The sequence below is a fragment of the Nannospalax galili genome, unplaced genomic scaffold (assembly GCF_000622305.1).
Source record: "Nannospalax galili isolate Female #2095 unplaced genomic scaffold, S.galili_v1.0 scaffold212, whole genome shotgun sequence".
Lineage (NCBI taxonomy): Eukaryota > Metazoa > Chordata > Mammalia > Rodentia > Spalacidae > Nannospalax > Nannospalax galili.
The window spans coordinates 4,066,990-4,092,102 of record NW_008333884.1 but is presented as its reverse complement, the minus strand read 5'-3'; the positions used below and the strand labels follow the sequence as shown (position 1 = coordinate 4,092,102).

The window sequence follows — 25,113 nt, the reverse complement described above, 5'->3', positions numbered from 1 at the left end:
AAAATAATAAAGAATATATATTTTTAAAAGTTATTATTATTACATTATTATTTGTGTGTGTGTGTGTGTACGCGCACATGCGCACGTGTGCTAGAGGCACACATGTAGCACAGCAGGTGTGTGGAGATCAGAGGACAACCTTTGGGAGTCCTTGCACTCTTCTGTGGGTCCTGGGGACTCCAACTCAGATCATCAAGCTTGCTAGCAAGGACTTTTACCAGCTGAGCCATCTCTGAATTCCATCAGGATCACTTACAGGAGCATAGATGAGGTGGGTTTTTTGGTTTGTTTTTTAATTTTTACAGGAACATGGACATCTTACTGGTGGCTACACCACTGAAGAAAATGTCTCTCCCTCCTCTGTGTTGATACTTTGATTTGAGGAAGGGTAATTTGTATCCTAGGCTTGCCTCAAACTCATGGTGTAGTTTGAACTTCTGATCCACCAGCCTCTACTTCCCAAGTGTTGATATTACAGACATGCATCACCTAGCCCAGTTTCTGCAATAACAAGGATCAAACTCTGGGTTTCATGTATGCTAAGCAAGCACTCTACCAACTGGGCTGCATCCCTAGCCTTTGTTCTCATTGTTTGAGACAAGAGTCTTGCTATGTAGATTTGGCTGGCCTGGAACTCACTATGTAGCCCAGGATAGACTTGAGCTTGCTCCAGTTCTTTGCCTCCAGAGTGCCAGGATTGTGTGCATGTGCCACTCTATCCAGCCAGATTCCGATTCCTTGTTGCTGGATCTTTGCTCCATTGACTTCCCTAATACTGCCAGTTTTCTTTCCAGAATATTTGTATGCACTTGGGTTATTTTTTTAGTGCCAACTTAATTTTAATAACTTCAAAAACATTCAAAACTAGTATGCATTTAAGTGTATGTTTACACAAACAAGTATTATAAGCCTTCTGCAGAATTGGGCTTCTGGGGCTCCCCGATAACTACTTTAGTCACAGTTGGTGTTTTCAGAAGCCTTAACATCATGATGTGGGATGCGATTGAGTTCCACCAGAGCAGGGTTCATTTCAGAGTGCCAACACTTCCACTCCCTCAAGGGGGGGGGGGTGAAAGCATTTTCACTCACTGCTTCCTACTTTCTAACACTCTACCTTTTGTCCTTCCAGTAAGTATAAAATGGCCTGTCTTTGTTAATTTCTATTTCACTGATTGCCAGTGAATTTAAACTGGTATGAACTTCTTTTTGTGAGTCACTTGCATGCCCCTGCCTAGGAATTACACATTAATAGCTTTTGCCCATCTTTGTCCAAGTTCCCTGTCTTCTTTGTGCTTTTTTAACTTTCATACATACATATTTAATTCCTCTGTAGCACACATTAATACAATGAAGTTCTCTTAGTTTATTTGTGCTTCTGCAACAAAATACCTGAGACTGAGTAATTTATAAACAATAGAAACTTATTTCTCTCAGTTCTGGAAGGATTCAGTAGGTTCGATATTTAGTGAAATTCAGGCTATGCTTCCAAGAAGGCACTTTGAATGGTGCCTCCTCATATGGTTGAAGGCATAAGGGCAGAAAAAGACACTATGTGAAGCCTGTCTTATAACCATCTCAGCCCTTTCACAGGAAGGAGCCCTGGTGACCTAATCATCTCTTACAGGCCTGACCTCTAATGCTATTTATGGGGGAAATGCTTCAATGTGAATTTTTGAGGGAATAAAAGCATCTACTCCATAGCACAGGGCAATAGGAACCATACTCCAAATTTCTTCAATAATGAGACAGTTTTCTGAATACCAGGTACTGAGTCACTCAGCCTCTCCTTATTGATTTGTGGTGTCATCTTCACCTTAGGTCACATTTCCATAATGGGTTCATCTGTTTCTAAGCTCTTTGTTCTGTTTCTCAGGCATCACCATTCTGGTTTTATGAACAAGGTTCTACAGAATTGTATCAAATCCGATTGGTCTACTTCCCTTTCATTATAGTTTATTTTTTAAAATATTTGTTTATTATTTTTATTTTTTATGTGTATGAGTGTATTACCTGCATGTATGTGAGTGCACCCATACAATGCTACAGAGGTCAGAAGAAGGCGTCGGATTCCCCTCAAACTGGAGTTAAGGACGGTTTGTAGCCGTCATGTGGGTGATGGGAATCGAACCCAGGTCCTCTGCAAGAGCAGTCAGTGCTCTAACCGCTGAGCCGTCTCTCCAGCCCTCTTTATACTTTATTTTGAAAGAAAAATTCTGAACGCATTTTGGTTGGAATTTCATTCAATTTGTAGATTAATTTTTAAGAACTGACTTTTTTTTTCTTTCCTCCTCCTGGTCTTTCGCCTCTTCTTCTTCCTCTTCCTCTTCCTCCTCCTCCCTCCCTCCTCCTCTTCCTCCTCCTCCTCCTCCTCCTTTTGAGACAGGGTCTCAATTCACAGCCTGGACCAGTCCAGACTTGCTCCCCGTTTCAGCCTCCTGAGTGCTGGAATTACAGACATGTACTAACATGCTTGGTTGAGAACTAACTTTTAAAAGTAATATAAGTACGCAAACATAAATAAATTATAGGGCTGGAGGCGTAGTTCAATAGTAGAGCATATGCTCAAGTCCCTGGGTTCAATTATTGGCACACAAAGAAGGAAAGGAAGAAAAGAAGGGAGGGAAGGAAGGAAGGAAGGAAGGAAGGAAGGAAGGAAGGAAGGAAGGAAGGAAGGAAGGAAGGAAGGAAAGGAGAGGGGAGAGAGAGGAAAAAGAGAGCTCTTGGGGGCTGGGAGATGATTCAGTGGGTAAAGACACTTGCCGCGCAAGCCTGACAACCCAAGTTAAACCCCCAGAACCCAAGTCAAGGGAGAGGGAGAGAACTGACTCCACGAAGGAGTCCTGATCTCAATATGCATACACAACCCCACATCCATCAAGCACACACACAAACATACATGTAATCAATACATTTTGAAAAATTACTTGCCACTGGATATGGTGGCACATGCTGTTAATCTCAGCACTTGGGAGGCAGAGACAGGCAGATCTCTGTGAGTTCAAGGCCAGCTTGGTTTATGTAATGAGTTCCAGGCCAGCTGGGGCTACAAGGAGACCCTATTTCAAAAAGACCAAAAAAAAAAAAAAGATAAAAAATGACTTGTCATCCATAGTGAGGGACCCAGTTATTTGACTGAATGGCCCACAAAAATCAGTATCTGCAGAAGTTTCCTCTTATGTGATCAATTTCTTCAGAAGGAAATTCTCCAGTTCCAGAGCAGAGGTTGATAGCAAATAGCAATAATCCTGGCAGTTAGTGTTCCTGAAGGGAATAAAGGCTGCTGGGTAGTCATGCTATCTGGCATGATTCTCCCCCATTTCTCCCCTTGCCCTCTCTTGTCCTCCTCCTGCTCCTGCTTCTTCTATTTTCATTGTGTGTGTGTGTGTGTGTGTGTGTGTGTGTATGATGCATGTGTGTTTGGGCATGTGTCAGAGGACAACTTTCGGAAGTAGGTTCTGTTCTGTCTTGTTGAAACATGGGCTTTCTTGTTTCTACTTACTCAAACTCCAGGCTAGCTGGCCTGGGAGCTTCCTGGTGATTCTCACCTCCCTCTTCCTGCAGGAGTGCTGGGATTGTTTCAAAGAACAAAACAAAACAAAAACACTTAAATCAATACCTTAACAACAGCAACATTTTCAGGCTGGATTATTGGGGCTTGTGAGTCACCTCCCATCTCTCTCTCTGTCTCTCTCTGTCTCTGTCTCTCTGTCTCTCTCTCTCTCTCTCTCTCTCTCTCTCTCTAGGTTCTCATGTACCCTAGGCTGGCCTTGAACTTAATATATAGCCATGATGGCCTTAAAATCCTGATAATCCTGCCTTACCTCCAAAACTGGGATTATAGGCAAATGCACAACTGGTTTATTTGGTGCTGGGATTGAACCAGGACTATGTGCATGCTAAACAAGCATCCTACCAACCAAATAACATCACCAACCCCAAATTTCATTCTTTTTTAAAGCTGAATAATTTTTTATTGTATGAGCTAGGCAGCATGGTAGGACATGCCTTTAATCCCAGAACTTGAAAGGCAGAGGTAGGAAGATCAGGAGGTCAAGGTCATCTTTAGCTACATAGCCAATTTGAGACCAGCCTGGGCTAATGAGACTTGTCTCAAAAAAACAAATAAACGATACTTGATTATACATGTATATTCTATTTTGCTGTTCCAGTTACCTATCACAATTAAATTTTGTATGGTGATCTTCTGTCTGGCTCTGTGATCTTGTTGATTCCTTTGAAGGGGTTATATAGGGAGAATTACACCATCAAAAACAACGGTAATTTTCTCTCGCGTCTTCTGTGCTAATTTCCTACCATTGTTATAACATTTAATAGCTGAAAGAAATATAAACTTATCACCTTATTACAATTGACTAGACTTCCAAAATGAGTCTCACTGAGCTAACACCACAGTTCTGCAAGTTGGTATTTTTTCTGAAAGTTCTAGGAATGAATTCATTTCCTTGCCTTTTCTATTTCCTAGAAGCCGCCTGCATTCCTTGGCTGGTGGAGCCTACATCTGCAGAACCAGCAATGGTGCCTGGAGCCTTTCTCACATAGATAGCATCACTCTGACTCTGAACGGACTTTTTCTATCTTTCTCTAATAAATGTCTTTGTGATGATATCAGGACATTCATATTATCCAGCCAGGACAATCTCCCTATCCCTAAATCCTTAAATTAATCACATTTGCTAAACCTCTCCTGCAATAAAAAGTACCATCTTCACAAATTCTGAGGATCAGGGCATGGACAGCTTTGGTAGCTATTATTCTATCTACCACATCATCTAATGCTCACAGTCTCCTCAAGCTCCATTCATGGCAGATGCATGAGCCCCTTATTCACTCATCCATTTATTCATCCATTCATTTATTCCTTTATTGGTGATGAGGACTGAACCCAGGGCCTCACACATTCTAAGCAAATGCTCTACTGCTGATCTCTATCCTCAGCCATCCCTCCTTTGTTTGTGTGTGTGTGTGTGTGTGTGTGTGTGTGTGTGTGTATGTGTATGTGTGTATGTTTGTTTGAGATACCCTGTCTTGTAGCCCAGGCAATCCTTGAGCTCCTGATCCTCCTGCCTCTACCTCCCTGGTGATGAGATTACAAACATGTTTCACCACACCTGACTCCTTGTCTCTTTTTTGCTTTTTGTTTTGAAACAGGACCTCTGTAAGTGGCCCAGGATAACCTTGAACTGTCTCAGCCTTCTGAATAGCTGGGATTACAGGCCTATGACTGGGCCCAGCTTCAAGGGGATATTTTGTAGAATAAGTTTTAGATTCCAGTCATAAGAAGTCTTTTAGTCTTTTATAGTATCCTTTGTGTTTGACCAGAGAGCATTATATATGTATACATATATGTGTATGTATATATGCATATTACATATATATATATTTGACCTTTGTGTATTAGTGAGTTTTTTAGATACATGGTATGTCAGTCAGTGTTTCCAGTGTAATTGGTGTTTTTTTAATGGTGGGAGAGGGTACTGGCAATTACACCTAGGACTTTGTGATTACCAAGCAAGTACTCTACCACTAATCTATACCCAAGAGTAATTGAAAAGAATAAAAACTTCTGGGAGGTTTTTAGAGAGAGGCGTGCACAAATATGTAAGAATATATGCATATATGCACACATAAGTTCATGCACATTTATTTATTTACCTATACACAGTAGTTCAAGTTACTTATTTTATCTAAAACATCTGTATCTAAATCAACTGGCTTGTTGTTGCTTGCTTGAGTCACATGTTTCTAAATATGCTGATTTATCTATTTCTCATTGTGTTTTTCAGTTATTATTTTATATAACGAGGCATAATTAGGTATAATTATAGTACAATTTTATTTTCTTGATTGTTGTTTTCTGTTCATCTTGATCTCAAATTCTCCTCTGTCTGTTGTGGCTGTTGCCGTGTTTCCCTTTCTGTTTATATTAACTATATGTTAACTGCTTTTCCCTTTAGTTTTTTTTGTCTTTTTTTTTTGGTCTCCCTGTAGCCACAGTTGGCCTAGAACTCACTACGTAGACCAGACTGGCTTTGATCTCACAGAGATCCACCTGTCTCTACTTCCCTAGAGCTGGAATTAAAGATATATGCCACCACGCCTGGCTTCTTCTTTTTATTTGAAACAAGATCTTAAGCGGGCTGAGTATAAGGGCTCACTGGGGAGACTAAGAGAAGAGACCAGCACAGTTTAAGGTTAGCATGGGCTACAGAGTAAGTCCTTGTCTCAAAGCAAAAACAAAATCAATAACAAAAAAATAAAGATACAATGCCAACCACTGTTTTGTGTGTGGTTATCTTTATTTTGTTTTCTGAGAAGGGTCTCATGTAGCCCAGGCTGGCATTGATCAATTGATCCTCCTGCTTTAGCCTCCCAAGTGCTGAGATGACAGATATGTACCACTGTGGTTAATGACTTTTACAATATGGACATACTCTGGACAAATGACTTTTATCTAACCTTGCAACAAAAAAGATATTCTTATCTTAGCTGTTTATAATGTAGACAAACTCACTGAGCCTTGTACCCCCCTTGTGACCTGGGCATATGGCTTTAATCCTTCATGACTCTTCCTTGTCCTTGACCCAAAATAATGCATGAATGTGTATATGTACATTTTACATATCAAAGTGCTGCAAACAGTGCTTATTGAATATAATGAGAGAAACCGATCATACCTGTTGTGGTTGCTGGGACATTCCAACTCAGTATTGGTCAGAAGGGACAGAATCTTCTGATAAGACATTTCTGCTTTTAGTTCCCCATTTCATGCTGGATATTCTGTTTCAGTAAAAGGAAGTGCAAACTTGTCTTCAAGAGCACAGTTTCAAGAGCGTTCTGAAGGAACATGTTCTCAGCAGTTTGGGCCTGCTCTTGGTTGAAATGGATGCCAAGAGTCAGGTTTTTTTTTTAATTAAGGTAGAGCCATAATATGGCATTGATAAACACCACATTCCACCACACTAACTTTTCAACTATGCTTTTTATTTAGAATTTAAAATTTTTTATTTTTTATTATTGTGCATGTATGATATATGTGTGGGCATGCATACCACAGCATACATGAAGAGGTCAAGGGATAACTTTGTGAAATCAGTTCTTTCTCTCCTTCCATCTTTACGTGGGTTCCAGGTATCCAATTCAGGTGACCAGGCTTGTGCAGCAAGGACCTTTACCTGCTGAACCTTTCGCTGGCCTCAGAATGCTTATTTTTAGAATTTGTTGCTTTATGGAATGCTTATCTGCTGCTATCAGGAGAAAGTGAAATAAAGGTTGGATAGGCAAAGCTGAAAGTTATCCACTAAAGATATGGTGGGATGAGAACTGCATAAAAGAACCCATCACTTGTAAAATATCTTCTGTGTCAGTCACCTCCTGCTGCATTACAGATCACCTGAACTTTGTGGCTTGCTCATGATTCTGTGGGTCAGTAATTTGGGTGTTATCATCTGGGTGACTCTGCTGCTGACTTCTCTTGGAGTCAGTTATGACTTCACAGTCACCTAGTGTCTTCATTGGGGCTGGGTAGTCAATGACAGCTTTGTCACATCTGGCAATTGGCTGGTTGGGCACAGGCAGGCAGCTGGCTGGACTGCTCTACACAGTCTTTCTATTGGCCTAGCTTAGGCCAACACCATATTCTCTAATGTCCTATTGACCAAGCCCAGATTTAAAGAATACACAAAGAGATGGCTCAGTGGTTAAGAACACTGGCTGTTCTTGCAGAAGTTCTGGGTTTGAATCCCAGAACCTACATGGCAGCTAACAACTGTCTGTGACTCCAGTCCCAGGTGATCCGACAGCCTCTTCTGACCTCTGTGGGCATTGCATGACACGGGTGCACTTAGCTACATGCAGGCAATACACTCATACACATAAAATAAAAATAATAAATAAAATATTTTAAGAAAAGAGTACAGGAAATGGGGCTGGAGAGATGGCTCAGCGGTTAAGAGCACTGACTGCTCTTTCAGAGGACCCGGGTTTGATTCCCAGCACCCACATGGCGGCTACGAATTGTCCTTAACTCCAGTTCCAGGGGAATCTGAAGCCCTCTTCTGACCTCTGCAGTATCGCATGACACGGGTGCACTCACATACATGCAGGTGATACACTCATACGCATAAAATAAAAATAATAAATAAAATATTTTTAAAAAAGAATACAGGAAAAATCCTCTCCCCATGATAGAAGACACAGCAAAGTCACATTGCAAGAGGGTTTGCATAAAGAGATAGGAAAAACAATTGTAGCCTTTTTCTTTTCTTGCTGTCTTTCTTTTATGTTCTTTTTTCATTTGCTGTGTGGCTGAGGATGACCTTGAATTTCTGAACTTCCTGCCTGTATCTCCTGAGTTCTGGGATTTCAGCCACTCGATAGCACACCTAGTCTTTCATATAATGCTGGGGGTTGAATCCAGGACTTCCTGCATGCTAGGCAAGCACTCCACCAGTTTAATTATAACCATTTTTGTAAACAAATGGCCATGGTTACCATTACAATTTGAATACATAGTATCCTCCCCCTCAAAGATTCACAGATTGAAGGCTTGGTCCTTAGCTGGTGTTGTACTTTTGGGGGTTACTAGGAACTTTAGGGTATAAGGCCTAGTGAAAGGAAGCAGATCCCTGGAGGTGGGTTCTAGGGGATTAACTTGTTCCTGGTCCCTTCCTGCTTCTGGGATCGTGACTAACACACCTATTCATCATCATTCAATGCAATCAACTCACCATAGTCTTTATTTAGTAAATATTACATGTCATGTATCAAGTCCTAGGTGTGAAAAGAGAATGAACACTTTTTCTGTCCTCAACAATGTCTGATCTAGTGAAGAAGAAATAACTGAACTGGGATCATAGAGCAACTAAAGCCCCAACAAAGCTTAGAAAATATTCTGCAAGTTGACAGAAGGGCTCATGATTCATACCGAGTGTGGGACAAAGCCCAGGCTTCCCAGAGCAGGTGATCTCTGAGGAAGGTCTTGAGATTGAGAAGGCAAAGTACAGAGGGAGGAAGAAGGAGCAGCTAACTGAAAAAAGAGTCAAAGAAGCTGGGTGTGGTGACCTGGAATCCCAGCACTTGGAAAAGAGGAAGATGAGAAGGAGTTCAAGACCAACGTTCACTACTGAAACTGTTTAAGGCTAGCCTGGGCTACATGAGGCTCTGTCTCAAATTAATCAATCAAATAAACAAAAAGAAATGAAGTCAAACAACTAGGAGCTTTGAACTGGTGGGTTAGCTCAGTAGGTAAAAGTACTTGCCACCAAGCCTGAAAGCCAGAGTTCAATCCCTGGGACCCACATGCTAGAAGGAGAGAACTAACTCCTGAATGTTTCTTTGACCTTCAGATAAGCCCTCCCATACACAAATGAATAAATAAAGAAAAGTTTTTGTCTTTTTGAGACAGGGGCTCCCTGTAGCCCCAGCTGGCCTGGAACTCACTATGTAGACCAGGCTGGCCTTGAACTCACAAAGATCTGCCTGCCTCTGCCTCCCAAGTGCTGGGATTAAAGGCGTGTGCCACTACACAGGGCAACACAAAATTTTTAAAAGAACTAGGAGCTTCAATCAGTGTTGAACTAACCTCAAGAATTAAATCATAAAATCAAGATGGAAGCTTTCAAGGCCATAATTGTGCACACATATAATTCCAACTCCCTTTCTAAAAAGAAAAACATGGTCACAGACACCTGAAATCACGCAGAACCAAAGATACAGTAAACGCCAAGACCGTTTTACACGAGGTTCCCGAGTTGTTCAAGGTCTCTTCAGATTTCATTCTCCAAGAAAGGTCCTTCTTAAATGAGATTTTCCTAGTGGAAGGTTGTGGATGATGACTTTGGGTCTCAAGCACAGTCTTTGCCATTTTTTCTTGGTGGCATAGCTGACAGAACTTTCTGGAAGGAAGCTAATATGGCAACACAGTCAAAGTGCCATAAGACATGCTGGCAGCAGGGCATGGTGGTGCACGCCTATAATCCCAGCACTGGGGAGGCTGAGGCAGGAGGATTGCTGCAAATCTGGAGCCAGCCTGGGCTACACTGTGAGACTGTCTCAAAGCAAGGCAATAACAACAAAATAGTAATAATGAGGATAAAAATGTAACAGTAGTTCACAGTACCTGGCGCTCTATAACAACTGTTGCATGTTTTTAAGATGTGTGTTGGTGTATGAATCAGTGGTAGAGCACTTGCCTAGTGTGTATGTGACCCAAGGTCCAATCTCCAACACTGCAAAAAATAAAATAATAATTATAATAACAAAAACTCTTTGGAAGGAAGGGTTCATACTTAAGATCTATGTGTTTATCGCTGATCTAGTCATTGGACTGTGTGAGAGACAGAAATGTTCATGTTTACCTGTATTTACTTCCATACTGTTTGAATATTGTACAAACAACCAGTGTTATTTTGTGAGTTTAAAAGCTTTGAGAGAGACTGGAGAGATGGCTCAGCAGTTAAGAGCATTTGCTGTTCTTCCAGAAGACCTGAGAACAGTCCCAGCACCTATGTCCTGCTCTCAGGGATCTGACACCCTCTTCGGGCTTCTAAGGGCACCCAAAGACTTGTGGCATAGAAACATATGCACTACTCATAAATTTTAAAACAAAATATTTGGGAGCTGGAGAGATGGTTTAGCTATTAAGAACACTGGCTGCTTTTGCAGAGGACCCAAGTTTGGTTCCCAGCTTCCATGTGCAGCTAACAACTGTCCTTAATTCCAGTTCCAGGATATGTGACACCCTCTTCTGGCCTCCAGAGTCACTGCATCAACGTGGTACATTTAAAATAAAAATAATAAATAAAATATTATTATAAAAAATGTAAAAATGTATAAAAAAAACATCTAAAAGGCCAGGTATGGTGGGGCCCAGTTTTATTCCCAACACTCAGGAGGCAGAGGCTGGAGGATCTCTGTGAGTTTGAGGCCAGCCTGGTCTACATAGCAAGTTCCAGGCAGACAGTGCTACATAGTGAGACCTTGTCTCAAAACCAAAACCAAACCAAAACAAAAAATTTTCAAAAATTCTAAAAAGTTTAAAAAGCTTTGAGATGACCTAAAAGTCTGAATTGTTTTCCTCTGAGGCAGTTGCTCTGACCTTGGTTCTTCTGCATCCTCTGTGTGTGCTAAGCATCTTATAAGCTTTTATCATATAATCACACTTGTAACAACTCTCTGAGTTACCTACAATTATTTTCCTGTTTTACAGATTAGGAAACTAAGACCCAGCTGGGTTATGTAACTTGCCCAAGGGGAAGTTCAGAGCAAGGATCCAACTCTGGACTGTTTTGTCTGGAGATCCATTCAAGATCACTGTTTTATACTGAAAGGTTACCATTTGCAGGAGAAAAAGAAAAAAATTCCCGGTAGTCTGAGAGTCAGTTTCAAAGCAGCAATTCCAATTTCTTCAAAGCCTCAAACTTTTGCCCTTAAATTCTAACACACTGTTTTCTGTCCCATAGACACATTTATTTGGAAATAAAATAACACTAATTGTTTCCCATCACATCAAAAGAATGTCTCAAAAACGTGCCCTGAGTTGGGTGTGGTGGTACACACCTGGGAAGGCAGAGGCAGGTGAATCTCTGTGAGACTAATCTGGTCTATGTAATGAGTTCCAAGCCAGCTGAAGCTACAGGGAGACCCTGTCTCAAAATACCTTCCAACCAACAAACAAGGACAAAAACCAAGCTGTTTGTCCTGGGGTGTCAAAAACCAAGCTGTTTATCCTGTACTATGGATATTAAGAGAACTGTTTGCCCCAGGCTGAGAAACAAAATAGTTTGGTCATCTCTGGCATTCTCTGATAGGGGAATGGAGACAGAATGTTTTCCTAACTGCTTTCAGCAGTCAGGTGTCAGCTAACTCTGATCTCTATCCTGGGTCCAATTCAAGGAATAATTCTTCCCTTAAGTAAGCACACCAAATAGCTGTCTGCTGACAGCTGACAGATTCCTAGACCTGCTGGCAGGCATGTGACATTCCTTAGTCTGTCCCAGCTGTCTCTGACTGGGTCGACTCCTCGAAGCCCACAGCCCACTTTCTAGGAACACACACAATGCCTGCTGCAGAAATGGGCTGCAGTCCACCACATAGCCTTCAATGATTGGTAAGTGCAAACATGTATCCACACAAAAAAATGGAAACCAAGCTTGGGATGTGGCTCAGTTGGTAGTCTGCTTGCCTAGAATGCATGAGGCCCTGGGTTTGAGCCCCAGCACTGCATAAAACCAGATATGAGGGTGCATACCTATAATCCCAGCACTTGGGAGGTGGAAACGGGCGGATCAGTGACTTCAAGGCCAGCCTGGGGTACATGAGACCCTGTCTCAGAAAGAAAGAAATAAACAAAACAAATTAAAAACCAAACAGACAAAAACTGAAGTAAAAATTGGAAGTAAGTACAGGCTGGTGATATAGCTCAATCAGTTTGGAAAAGTGCCTGCCTAGCATAAATGAGGTTCCAGGTCCAGTCTCACTATATAAACTGAGGGTGGTGGTGCACACTTGTAATCACAGCACTCAGAAGGCGGCTGCAGGAGCAATAGGAGCTCAAGGTCATCCTCATCTACATAGCAAGTTAGAGGCCACCTAGGAATACATGGTGTCCAGTTTTTTAAAAAAAGTAGATAAATAAACAAAAAGATTGTATGTTGCCAGGTGTGGTGGCACCTTCCTGTAACCCCAGCAAGAAGATAGAAACTTTGACTTTAGCCTGGGCTATATTGTGATTCTGGGCCAGTCTGAGCTGCAGAAAGGAGAGAGAGAGAGAGAGAGAGAGAGAGAGAGAGAGAGAGAGAGAGAGAACGTATTATGTATCTACTATGCAGCACACAACAGGCATTGTCAGCTAATATTGGGACAGCCCTAACAGTGCAGTTTCAGTGACAGCAAATTTTCTTCAGAGGAGGAAGCTGTGATTCAGAGCTTGAGCTAATGCCTTGCTCAAGGCTCTGACTCTGAAGTCTGGGCCAATAACCATCAGTCAAGTCTGTTTCAAGCCTACACAAGGTAGTAAATTTCATCTTTCCTAGTCCCAGGCTAGCTCACCATCTACCAGTGCAGGCTTGGAGCCTCAGGCTTACTCAGCCTAATTCAACTCAGTTTGATATTATAAGGAGACTAGGACCATGCTGAGAAACACTGAAGGAACGCACACACATACATACATACACACACACACACACAAACCAACAACAAAACAGTGTTCACATTTGTCAGGATAACTAATATTTAAAAAGACAAACAGAAAATAAGTGTTACAGTCACAAACTATGCCTCATACCTGAAATTCAGCTCATTAGGAAGGCAGAATCAGGGGCGTTGAAAGTTTAAGGCCAGTCTGGACTACATAGTGAGAACCAGTCAAAGCAAGCAAGCAAGCAGGCAGGCAAGAAAGGAAGAAAGGAAGGAAGGAGGGAAGGAAGAAAATAGAGAGAAAGGAAAGAAAGAAATAAAGAGCTGGAAAAATGACTCAGCAGTTAAGAGCATATATTGCTCTTGCAGAGGACTTGTGTTCAACTCCCAGCACCCATGTTAGGAGGCTCAAAACCATTTGTGATTCCAGTTCCTAGGGCTATGACACCCTCTTCTGGCAACTATACTCATATGCACATACCCCACATAGACACATATGAATACACATAATGAAAAATAAAAAATAAGAGGTTGGAGAGATGGCTCAGTGGTTAAGAGCACTGACTGCTCTTCTAGAGGACCTGTGTTTGGTTCCCAGCATCCACAAGGCTGCTAACAACTGCCCATAACTCCTCCTCCGGGGAGTTCTGGGGAATCTGACACCCTCTTTGGCCTCCATGGACATTGCATGCATGTGGTACATTTACATACATGCAAGCAAAACACTCATACACAAAATAGGAATACTGTTTTTTTTGGTCTTTTTGAGACCGGGTCCCCCTGTAGCCCCAGCTGTCCTGGAACTCACTAGGTAGACCAGGCTGACCTTGAACCCACAGAGATCTGCCTGCCTCTGCCTCCTGAGTGTTGGGATCAAAGGTATGAGCCACCACACCCGGCTTAGGAATACATTTTTAAAAATTTAAAAATAAATATTAAAAAAGAAAGAGAACAGAAGGAAAGACAGAAGGAAGGGAAGGAAGGAGCAAGGAAGAAAGGGAGGCAGGAAAGGAGGAAGGAAGGAAGGAGGAAGGAAAGAGGGAAGGAGGAAGGAAGGAGGGAAGGAAGGAAGAAAGGAAGAGAGGGAGAAGCCCACACAAAAATGTGATATCTAAGAATCTGAAAGAGACAAGGCACTGGGCTGGGGAGGTAACTCAGTGGGTAGGCTGCTTGCCTAGAATGCACAAAGCCCTGGGTTCAATCCCCAGCACCACATAAAACCAGGCATGAAGTACATGCCTGTAGTCCTAGGACTTAGGTGTTGAGGCAAGAGGATAGACAGTTGGGCAGACTGGGCGTAGCAAGATCCTGACTCAAAAAAAAAGAAAAAAGAAAAAAAAGATAAACAAAATGTTTAGATAGATAGATAGAGAGAGAGAGAGAGAGAGAGAGACAGAGACAGAGACAGAGACAGAGACAGAATGGGATATTAAGCAATCTTAAAAACAAAGGTAGGGCTGGGCATGGTGTCGCACGCCTTTAATCCCAGCACTTGACAGGCAGAGGCAGGTGGATTTCTATGAGTTCAAGGCCAGCTTGGTCTACACGGTGAGTTCCAGGACAGCTGGGGCTACAGGGAGACCCTGTCTCAAAAAGACCAAATAAAACAAAAAAACAAAGGTAGGATGCTGGAGAGATGGCTCAGCAGTTAAGAGCACTGGCTGTACTTGCAGAGGACCTAGGTTCAATTCCCAGCACCCATATGGTGGCTAACAACCTTCCCTAACTCCAGTTCCAGAGGAGCCAACACCCTCTTCTAGCCTCCACAGGCACTGCACAACACAGGTGCACTTATATACATGCAAGCAAAATGCTCATACACATAAAATGGAAATAAATAAAAAAATTGAAACAAGGGTATGTGCTAGAATATGGATGAATGTAGAATATGGTAGATGCAATAAACCAGTAATAAATGGACAAATACTGTATGAATCTACTTACATGAGGTATCTGGACTGGTCAAAGTTATAGACAGAAAGTAGACTAGCAGCCGCTGTGAGGATAAAGAAATGGGGAGGCTGTGTTTAATAGGTACAGATTCAGATGAGAAAGATGGAAAAGTTCTGGAGATGGATAGTGGTGATGGTTGCATGACCCTGTGAATACAGTTAGAATGTGGTAATGCCATTGAACTGTACAACTGAAAATGGTAATGGGGGCAGGGAACAGGATAAATCCCCTATATCTACCCCAGGAGATCCAGGCTCTTTCCATACAACCCCCTGGAGGCAGAGGGCCAAATGCATTTGGGCATTCCTCTTATTCTCTGATACCTTGCCCAGGAGTGCCCCTGGGAAACCCTGGACCCTGGTATGTTTGTGGTATGTGTGTGTGTGTGTGTGTGTGTGTGTGTGTGTGTGTATGTGTGTGCACGTGCGTGCGCAAGCTTCCTGCATGGCTTGAAAGGGAGCCTACTGACCACTAGGCCCTACCTGTCTCCTGTGATCCTTTCTGTCCTCTGGCAGCTGGTACACTACACGGTCCTAGTGGGGCACAGTGGGACAGGACAAGGTAATTGAGTTCTCTCTGAGAATTGAACTCAGATTGTCAGTCTTGGAGTCAAGCATCCTTACCCACTGAGCCCAAGTAGAAAGTGCTTGCTTGTTTGTTAAGTCAAATAGAAGAGAAAGGCTTAAAGGAAGAGCAGCAGTCATCCTCTCTTCCATGCTGCCCCAAGTCTAGTTCCTCAGAGTCAAACTTTTCCATTCCTTTCAGCAGTTTCTTCTGGGATGACCCCATATCTCTAATGACAAGTTTATACTGGTATTTCTTAAATTTTCCAGTACAAATGTTGCCTGCTGGCTCCCTATAACGGAGTTAGAAGATTTAACTGGAGAAGCATTTTCCTGTTCCTTCTCAATGACTTTGAACAAGAACGTGGGTACACTTGGGCCCTTCTTTGTCCTGAGCATGCAGACAGGGATGACCACAGCAAGGATATTTCTCTTTTGTTTTCCCTAGAATGAATTTCACTTTGTATCCTGTTCTCACACAAACAAGAGTATGTGAGTCTTCCACATTTTCCAATGACCCTGTAGACTTCTCTTAATCCAATTTTCCACATGGACTTGAGTAATCTAGTTCCATTTTTTTCCCCGAAAGAGCTCTCTTGTAGCCCCTCACATTGTTTACATAGGTTGTCCTTTGCGCCACCGAAGGCTCCCTTCTAGAGATTTTCCTGTGCTGAATTCCTAGAAATCCTGAAGAAAACTGGCTTGGAAACACTTTTATATGATTTCAACAGATTTCCTATTCATTGAGAAAAAATTAAAAGGCATGAAAAAGAAAATAAAAGTGATTTGTAATTTTTGTATGCAAACAATCTTTAACATTTTGGGATGCAACTTTCTAATCTTTCTTCTATAGAGCTACATTTAAATATGCATTAAAATATATACATATATTTTAAAATATACATTTAAAGAGAGGAAAATGTAGGGATGGTGGTAGAGCATTTGCTTAACATACACAGGCCTTGAGTTCAGTCCCCAGTCTGATGTCCTACCACATGCCTGAAACTCCAGCACTGAGGAGACTGAGGCAGATTTGTGAGTTTGAGGCCAGCCTAGGCTACATAGAAGATATGATGTCTGGGGGGAAAAATCAATTCTTCATTCTGATTAAGCTCAGTGGCACCTATGGCTAGCAGCTTTCATGCTGGACTGTGCAGAAGGGAGCACTTCCATCACCACAGAAAGTTCTATTGGTCTATTATTTAACAAGAATCAAAAATTTACAATGCTTGGGAGATTGAGATTCTATCAAGTAAAGCAGGACAAATGAGAGTGTGGTCTCCAGGGCTAGATGCTGGAGCTGAAATTCTACACTGCTTCACATTATCCTGTGACTTTGGACTTCGTTCTGCACCTCGGTTTCTTCACCTATGAAGCAAGATAATGACATAATTACTTCACAGGTTGTTATAAACATCAGGTAATTAATATTTATAAAGGGCCCAGGAAAAGTTCCCAACAAACACATAGGAAACACAGAGTAAAATACTTTGATTTGTCTATTAGTTATTAACAAATGAATTTGGTTATGTAGGGGATGGAGAGATGACTCAGTAGTTAAGAGCACTGGCTGCTCTTGCAGAGGACCCAGATTCAATTCCCAGCACCTATGTGGTGGTTAACAACTGTCAGTAACTCCAATTCCAGGGGATCCAACACCCTCTTCTGACCTCCGTGGGCATTGCATGACATGGGTGCACTTACACACATGCTGGCAATTCATTCATACACAGAAAATAATAAAATATTTAAAAAGAAAATAAAAATTTAGGTGCAATGGTTTGGATGTGAAGTATCCCTCCCACCCCCCAAAAAGTTAGATCTGGTGATTCCAATCACTGATTGGATTGGATCATGGTGACTCTGAGTTACCTAACGATGAATTACCTCATTGATGGATTTATAACTTGTGGGGTACATTGGGAAGTGATGGCAACCTTTAGTGCTGGAGCCTAGTTATAGGAAATAGGTCACTGAGGGCATGTCCTTGGGTGCTTTATTTTACCCCTGACCCTCTCATTCTTTCTCTCTCTGCTTCCACACTGCCAAGAAGCGAGTGACTCTATTCCACATACCTCTCCTCACCACAGACCTAGAAACTACAGCACTAGTCAATCATCTGCCATAACCTCTGAAATTGTGATCCAAAACAAATCTTACCTCCTCCCTTCAGTTGAAATCCTCAGGCATTTGAGAGTGACGGAATATTGACTAACCCTCTAGGCTTCTGGCTGCTTCTTTTTGCCTTCTTTTACAAGGCCTGGCAACCCTGGTTTGCATTCCTGGGAGCTATGATTGCCTAGATCTAAGTGGTGGCCTCCACGGGAAGATGGGGCACAGACTTTCCAGTTGCCAAATATTCTTTTTGTGGTAATGCATCAGCCTCTTCAGAGATGGCACCTTTTTCTAGTTTATTTAACAATGCAGTAAAGACAGGCTAGCGAACAACCCCGAAGGAAGTGAAAAACACCTGGACAAAAGCAGAATTGCAAATGATAATTCAGGACAGGGACAGTTAATATTTGATTTTAAGCCATAATCTAGATTGTATAGTGCTGTCATGATGTGCTTCAAATCTTCAGGGAAATCTGCTGCACGTGCAGTTTGAGGTTCTGGGTAGAGGGTTTAGGGGAATCAAGGAATGCAGGAGTCCAGTGTGGAACAACATGTATGGAAGCAAGAGCTATGAAGTAAAGATGGAGAATCTCAAAAAAGACTGAGCCCCTTGGAAAAATCTTAGGAGCTTTTCAAAGGTGAGCTATAGGCAGGGTCATCGGACTTGAATTATCAAGAAAAGCTGAGGCTGGAATTAAGGACAACTTCGAGGCCAACATTAGGTTATATAGACTTATGGACATTGGAGTGGGAAACAGAGAATGGGACAGTTGTGCCTTTGTCCTTGTGATTTACTTTTAATCATGTGCATTTTCAAATACTTTTCTCTCTCTCTCTCTCTCTCTCTCTCTCTCTCTCTCTCCCTCTCTCCTTCTCCCTCTCTTCCTCTCATGGAGCTGAGAGTCAAACCCAGTGCCTTGCACAAGCTAGGTAACTGCTCTACCACTGAACTATATCCTTAGCCCATGTTGACGTTCTTTTACATCAGTGATTCTCAGAGATGAGAGAGGTCCTGTCAGAGTTATGCACGGATACTTCTTTTTGTGCTATTTTTCCCCCTCACTCTCTCTGTCTTTGGAGACAAGGTCTTATTATGTAGCCCAGACTGGCCATAAACTCAAGATTAATCACTCAAGTGCTGGGATTACAGGCATGTACTACTAATTTTAAAAACTAACAAGTGCAATTTTTTTTGGAGGGGGGGAAGGAACTAGAAGGGACTGGAGAAATAGCTCAATGGTTAAGAGCACTGGCTGCACTTCCAGAAGACCCAGGTTCAGTTCCCAGCACTCACATGGTGACTAACAGCCACCTGTAACTCCAGTTCTAGGGGATCCAACACCCTCTTCTGGCCTCCAAGAGCACTGTATGCATGTGGTGCACTTACATACATGAAGGCAGGACATTCATACACTTAAAGTAAAAACAAATAGCCGGGCAGCACTTGACAGGCAGAAGTAGGCAGAGCTCCAGCTGGGGCTACAGACAGATCCTGTAATAAATAAATAAATAAATAAATAAATAAATAAATAAATAAATACTAAAAATAAGAATGGAGGGACTGGAGAGATGGCTCAGCAGTTAAGAGCACTGGCTGCTCTTACAGAGGATCTGGGTTCAGTTCCTAGCACCCACATGGTGGCTAATACTCATCCATAACTCCAGTTTCAAGGGATCCGATGCCTTCTTTAGGCCTCTGTGGGCACCAAACATGCACATGGTACATTTACATACATGCATGCAAAACACTCATACACATTAATTAAAATAAATTAAAAAACAAAACAAAAAATCAGAATGGAGTTTGTATGTGTTTCATGTACATGTTTTCATGGATATGTGCAAATTTGTGTGCAGGTGTGCATTCATGTGTTAGCCAGAAAATATCTGGTGTTTACCTTAGTTGCTTTCCACCTTATTTTTTGAGACTGCATCTCTCACTGAACTGGAGCTCACCAATTAGGCTAGACTGAGTAGAAATGAACTTAAAAGATCTGCCTATCTCTGCCTTCCTGACCTCTACCCCACTCCAGTGCTGCGGTTACAAATGCCTGCTGCTGCATCTGGATTTTACTTGAGTGCTAGGGATCAGAACTTGGGTCCTCATGTTTGTGTGACAAGCACTTTACCAGCTGAGCTATCTTCCCAGGCCCCAGAATGGATTTAAGGCAAAGATTGTGTGACACATTTAATCTGTTCCACAAGGATTAGCTCTGATAGGATGAGGAGTAAGATCAAGGTTTGTTTTCATGAATGAGTTCCAGAATACTCCCAGGGGTGCTATTACCTCTGTCATCCTCGGGAATGTCAAGTTCTAGAACATACTGCTCTATCTACAGTCCAGGTATCAAGACCCAAAGACCAGGAGGCTACTGCTACTACCTCATCCTCTACAGGAATGTGGAATTCTGCCACTGTTGCCTCTGCAGCCTACTTTCAACATCTGGAACCCAGCCTAGCTCTCCAGAAGCCAACAGCGAAGAGCAACAAGAATATGGCAGGACCCCACTTGTTTCCTCATTCAGATCTCCAGAATCAGAACTGTGTGCAATCTTGAAAGTGTGGATTTATCTTTGCAGCCTGTGCTTCTCAGGAAGACCCACTTAAATACAAGCTGAGAGTCCACAGGCATCTCTGACACAGTCTGTCACCTCTAAGAAATCATCACTGTCTTGGGTTATAGGCAGAGCTATTTTGCTGTCCCACTATGGTGGTCCCTTCTTCTAATAGTCCTCTGGTTATCATTTAAGGAATGATCTTTCCCACTTGTAATCCACATGGTTAGGTGCTGACCCCAGGCCTTGGGTCATAGGGGAGGACCCATGCCCCAAATATGGGCATCCAGTGTGCCACGTCTAGTTCTTGCTCAATATATAATTCCTGAGAGAATTTATGAAGAGTTATGGCATCATATCCCTGGAGACAACTAGGAAGAGAAGGGCCAACATACCGTATACTATTGAAACATCTAACATCTGGTGGACACAATGCTATGTTGTTTTTGTTTTGTTGTTTTGTTTTATGAGACAAGGTCTCATATATTTCAGATTGGACTTGAATTTACTATATAGTTGGGTGTAACCTTCAACTTCACTTCTTGATCCCTCTGCTTCCACCTTTCAAGTGCTGGGATTACAGGTGTGACTCACCATGCCTAGTTTTATGAGCTGCTAAGGATCAAACCCATGGCTTTGTGCATTCTAGGCAAGCACTCTGCAAATTGAGCCTCATCCACAGCCCTTCTTATTCCCTTGTGATCTGAGATCTGGCAATTTTCTAGCCTTAGGGATCTCAGTAAAGAAATCATTCACAGAAGGTACCTTTCAAGATTTCAAATTATCAGCTGATATGCTAGCATTTACCTGTGATCCCAGCATTCAGGAGGCAGAAGCAGAGGGTCACCAAAAGTTCAAGTTCAAGTTCAAGGCCAGTATGGTCTACACAGCAAATTCCAGACCAGCGAGGGCTACACAGCAAGACTCTGTCTAAAAAAGAAAAGAAAAGTTGGGACACAAACTTGGCTCGATAGGCTTAACATATATGACAGAATGCATGAAATCTGGTTGGGGGGCTATGGGATGTAGATAGGGAAGGAAGTCTAAATATGATCAAGAAGTATTGTATGACATTTGCAAAAATTCAATCAAAAAAAGAAGAGAAAGAATTCCAAACTATTTACAAAGACGAGAATCCGGGGCTGGAGAGATGGCTCAGTGGTTAAGAATACTAGCTATTCTTGCAGAAGACCCAGGCAACCACATGGCAGCTAACAACTGTCTGTAACTCCAGTTCCAGGGGATCCGACAGCCTCTTCTGTCCTCCGCGGGCATTGCACAACACTAGTGCACTTGCCTAAATGCAGGCAATACATGCATATGCATAAAATAAAAATAATAAAATATTTTTAAAAAGAAAATCCATCTCAAATATCTGCACAAATGAAGTATCAGATTACAGTCTTCTCTCTCTCTCTCTCTCTCTCTCTCTCTCTCTCTCTCTCTCTATTGTAGTTGTTTTTGAGACTCATATAGCCCAATTAGGCCATTTAGCCAAGGAGGACCTTGAACTCCTCCCAAGTACTGGGATTACAGGCCTGTGTCACCATGCCTAGCTCTCAGTATTTTATGAAAAATATAGTATCATACTCAACCCAACCTTTCCCCAACACACACACACACACACACACACACACACACACACACACACACCTCACTTTCATTCTTCCTAGGTTGGAATGGAATCTTGACTCCTCAGCACCACTGTCCATAGACAGTGCACAGCCACATGTGCCTGGGTAATCCTTTGGCCTCAGGTTCTCATTTATGAAGTGGATTACATCCATGTGTTTCCTAGTCTTGATGGTAACAGGTTATGTTAGGTCAACGTTCATTTGAGAGTAAAATGACCCAAAGACAGTTTGTTTTTATTTGTTTGTTTATTTAGACAGAGTCCCACTCTGTAGCCCAGGCAGGCTTTGAACGTATGGTAATCCTCCTGCCTCAGCCTCCCCAGTGCTGGAATTACAAGTGTGAGCCATCATGCCTGGCTTAAGATAGTTTATTTTAGAAATACCCTATAGGGGGTCAGTGAGATGGTTCAGTGCGTAAAGGCACTTGCTGCCAAGCCTGACAACCTGAGTTCAATCCCTAGCACCCACATGATAGAAGAGAACTGTTTTAAATTGTCCTTTGATCTCCACACATGGTCCATGGAGCTGTGCACACACATTAAATAAATACATAAATAAATAATATACATAAGTTGATAAATGTAAAAAAGTCTATTTATTTATTTTCATTCCATGTGTATGAATGTTTTGCCTGAATGCATACAAAGGCACCATGTGTGTGCAATGCCTAAGGAGGCCAGAAGAGGGCACAAATCTCCTGGAACTGGAGTTAGAGACAGATGTTAGTTGCCGGGTGGGTGCTGGGTACTGAACCTGAGTCCTCTGGAAGAGTAGCCAGTGCTTTTGATCACTGAGCCATCTTTCCAGCACCAAAGTTGGGGCTTTTTTGTTCATTTTTTTGTTTTTGTTTGTTTGTTTGTTTAACCAAATAGTAGTGTGTGTATTTCACTCAGACTTAAAAATATGTTGTTGTACAGAAAGTAAAAATGTTGTTACAATCTCAGTGTAACTGGTAGCCATGGATGGTTGACTCACCAAGCACAGCTATCCAGGCTACAGCAAGAGTCGTACAGGAAAACCTAACAATCTTTACACTTTTCTTGGTGGTGGAGTACCAAGAGGGACTGAATGGAAGAAGGTGGAATGCCACAGGAGCTATTCTTTGACTCTTTGGGTGGGTGGGTGTCTGTTGTTACAATCTCAGTGTAACTGGTAGCCATGGATGGTTGACTCACCAAGCACAGCTATCCAGGCTACAGCAAGAGTCGTACAGGAAAACCTAACAATCTTTACACTTTTCTTGGTGGTGGAGTACCAAGAGGGACTGAATGGAAGAAGGTGGAATGCCACAGGAGCTATTCTTTGACTCTTTGGGTGGGTGGGTGTCCTGGGGTTTGTATCACATCTGCCGTTATTTTTTTTTAACCAGCTACCAAATCCATGAGCAGTCCAACCAATACTGAACAGTTCTGTTTCTGCAGGTTGTTGGGGGTCTTAATCATCTTCTCCTTCATCATCTGTTTCTTTCTTTCTTTTTTGCCTTTCCCACTTTCTTCATCCTCTTCATCCTCATCTTCTTCACCTTTGTCAACTTCTCCATCACGTCTAAATTCTTCATCCTCCTCACTGACTTTACCTTCATCATCTCCTTCTATGTCTTCATCTTCATCCTCATCTTCATCAAACTCTTCCTCCTCACCATCCTCATCTTCCTCTTCATCCTCATCTTCTCCTTCTTCGTCCTCCTCCCCTTTCTCCATACCATTCACCCTGCATCTGAGTCAGAGACTTCCTCCTCCTCTGGGTCATAGACATCCGGGTAAGTCAGCTGAGGCAGGAGCTTGAAGGCACTCTCTCGGTAATCATTCAGATTAGTGACCTCACAGTTAAACAGATCCAGGCTTTTCAGACAATCCAACTTTTTCAAAGGTTCCAAGGTGCTTATATCTTTCAGTTTATTTCTACTTAGATTTAGATATGTGAGATTTGGAAGTTCTGCTAGTATGTCCAGCCCTCCAAAGATTCTATTATTGCTGAACTCAAGTTTTTTCAATTTAGGTAGCTCGGGGAGATTTGAAACTGCAATCAAGCCTACACTTACTAAACTGAAGAAGTCTAAGTTCACAAATCCAGATGTTAACCCCTCAATTTGTCTATCATTTGATTTGCAGTTGTCCAAGACAAGTTCTCAAACTGCTGCCGGGGTCTGGTTCCTTAGCTCCAGGTGGATCTTCTTCATCATGTTCATGTTCCCTTCATCCTCCCTTGTGGTGGTTTGGATGAAAATGTCCCCAGTTGGTGGCACTGTTTTGGGAGGTCTTAGAAATTGTGGCCATCATGGAGGAAGGACATCACAGGGTGCGGGCTTAGAGAGTTCTTAAGCCTTGCTGGATCTCCAGTCGATCTCTTGCTTCCTGTGCCTGCTTGATGATGTGAAAGCTTAACTTCTGCTGCTCCTGTTCCAGCCACTTCCAGCCACCATGCCTCCCTGCCATGATGGACAGTAATTCCCCTGGAACTGTAAGCTCAAATAAACTCTTCCTTTTATAAGTTGTTTCGGTCAGTGTTTCTATCACAGCAACAGAAAAGTAACTAGTACAGTAATTGGTACTGAGTGTCGTATTGCCATGACAGACCTGACCTTGGTATTTTTAGGATAATTGTGGAAGCATTTGGAACTCTGGTCTGGAAAAGCCATTGAGTGCTTAGAGTTTGTTGCTGTAGAGATTGGAACAATTATGCTGAAAGAATTGAGAACAATGGAGGCCTAGCTTGTGAAGCTTCAAAAGGAGGCAGAGACTATCAGGGCTGTTGTGTGATATTTTGAATTGAGAATCTGTATGTTCTGGTTGGCTATGATTAAGAAGAGACCAGAACTGAAGTAAAACCTTTGCTTTTCTGGGACAATTGATGCTGGTTAGCTGGGGCTGAAAAATCAGCTGTAACAAGAAACCAGCATCACTGTGGTAGAATCTTCTGGGAAGTATTCCCTCATGGTCCATACACAGAAGCTGTGGTTGAAAGGGAACCCGAGCCTCCATCTCTAGCTAGAAGCAGGACTTGGTAATGTATAAGTCTCCTGCATGGTTCTGATATTGAAAGCATGAAGGGGTCACACAAAGAGGAACTGAGGCTTGGCACACAGAGGCCAGGAAAGGCCATAGTTGAAAGTGCAGCTTCAGTTGCAGTGAAGACTCC

The 25,113-nt window shown here is 42.3% G+C and overlaps 1 pseudogene; it reads right to left on the bottom strand.

Annotated features, from left to right (window-relative positions):
• Window positions 1-23,409: 23,409 nt before the first annotated feature.
• On the bottom strand, window positions 23,410-24,163 carry LOC103730534 (annotated as a pseudogene).
• Between the last annotated feature and the right edge of the window lie 950 nt (window positions 24,164-25,113).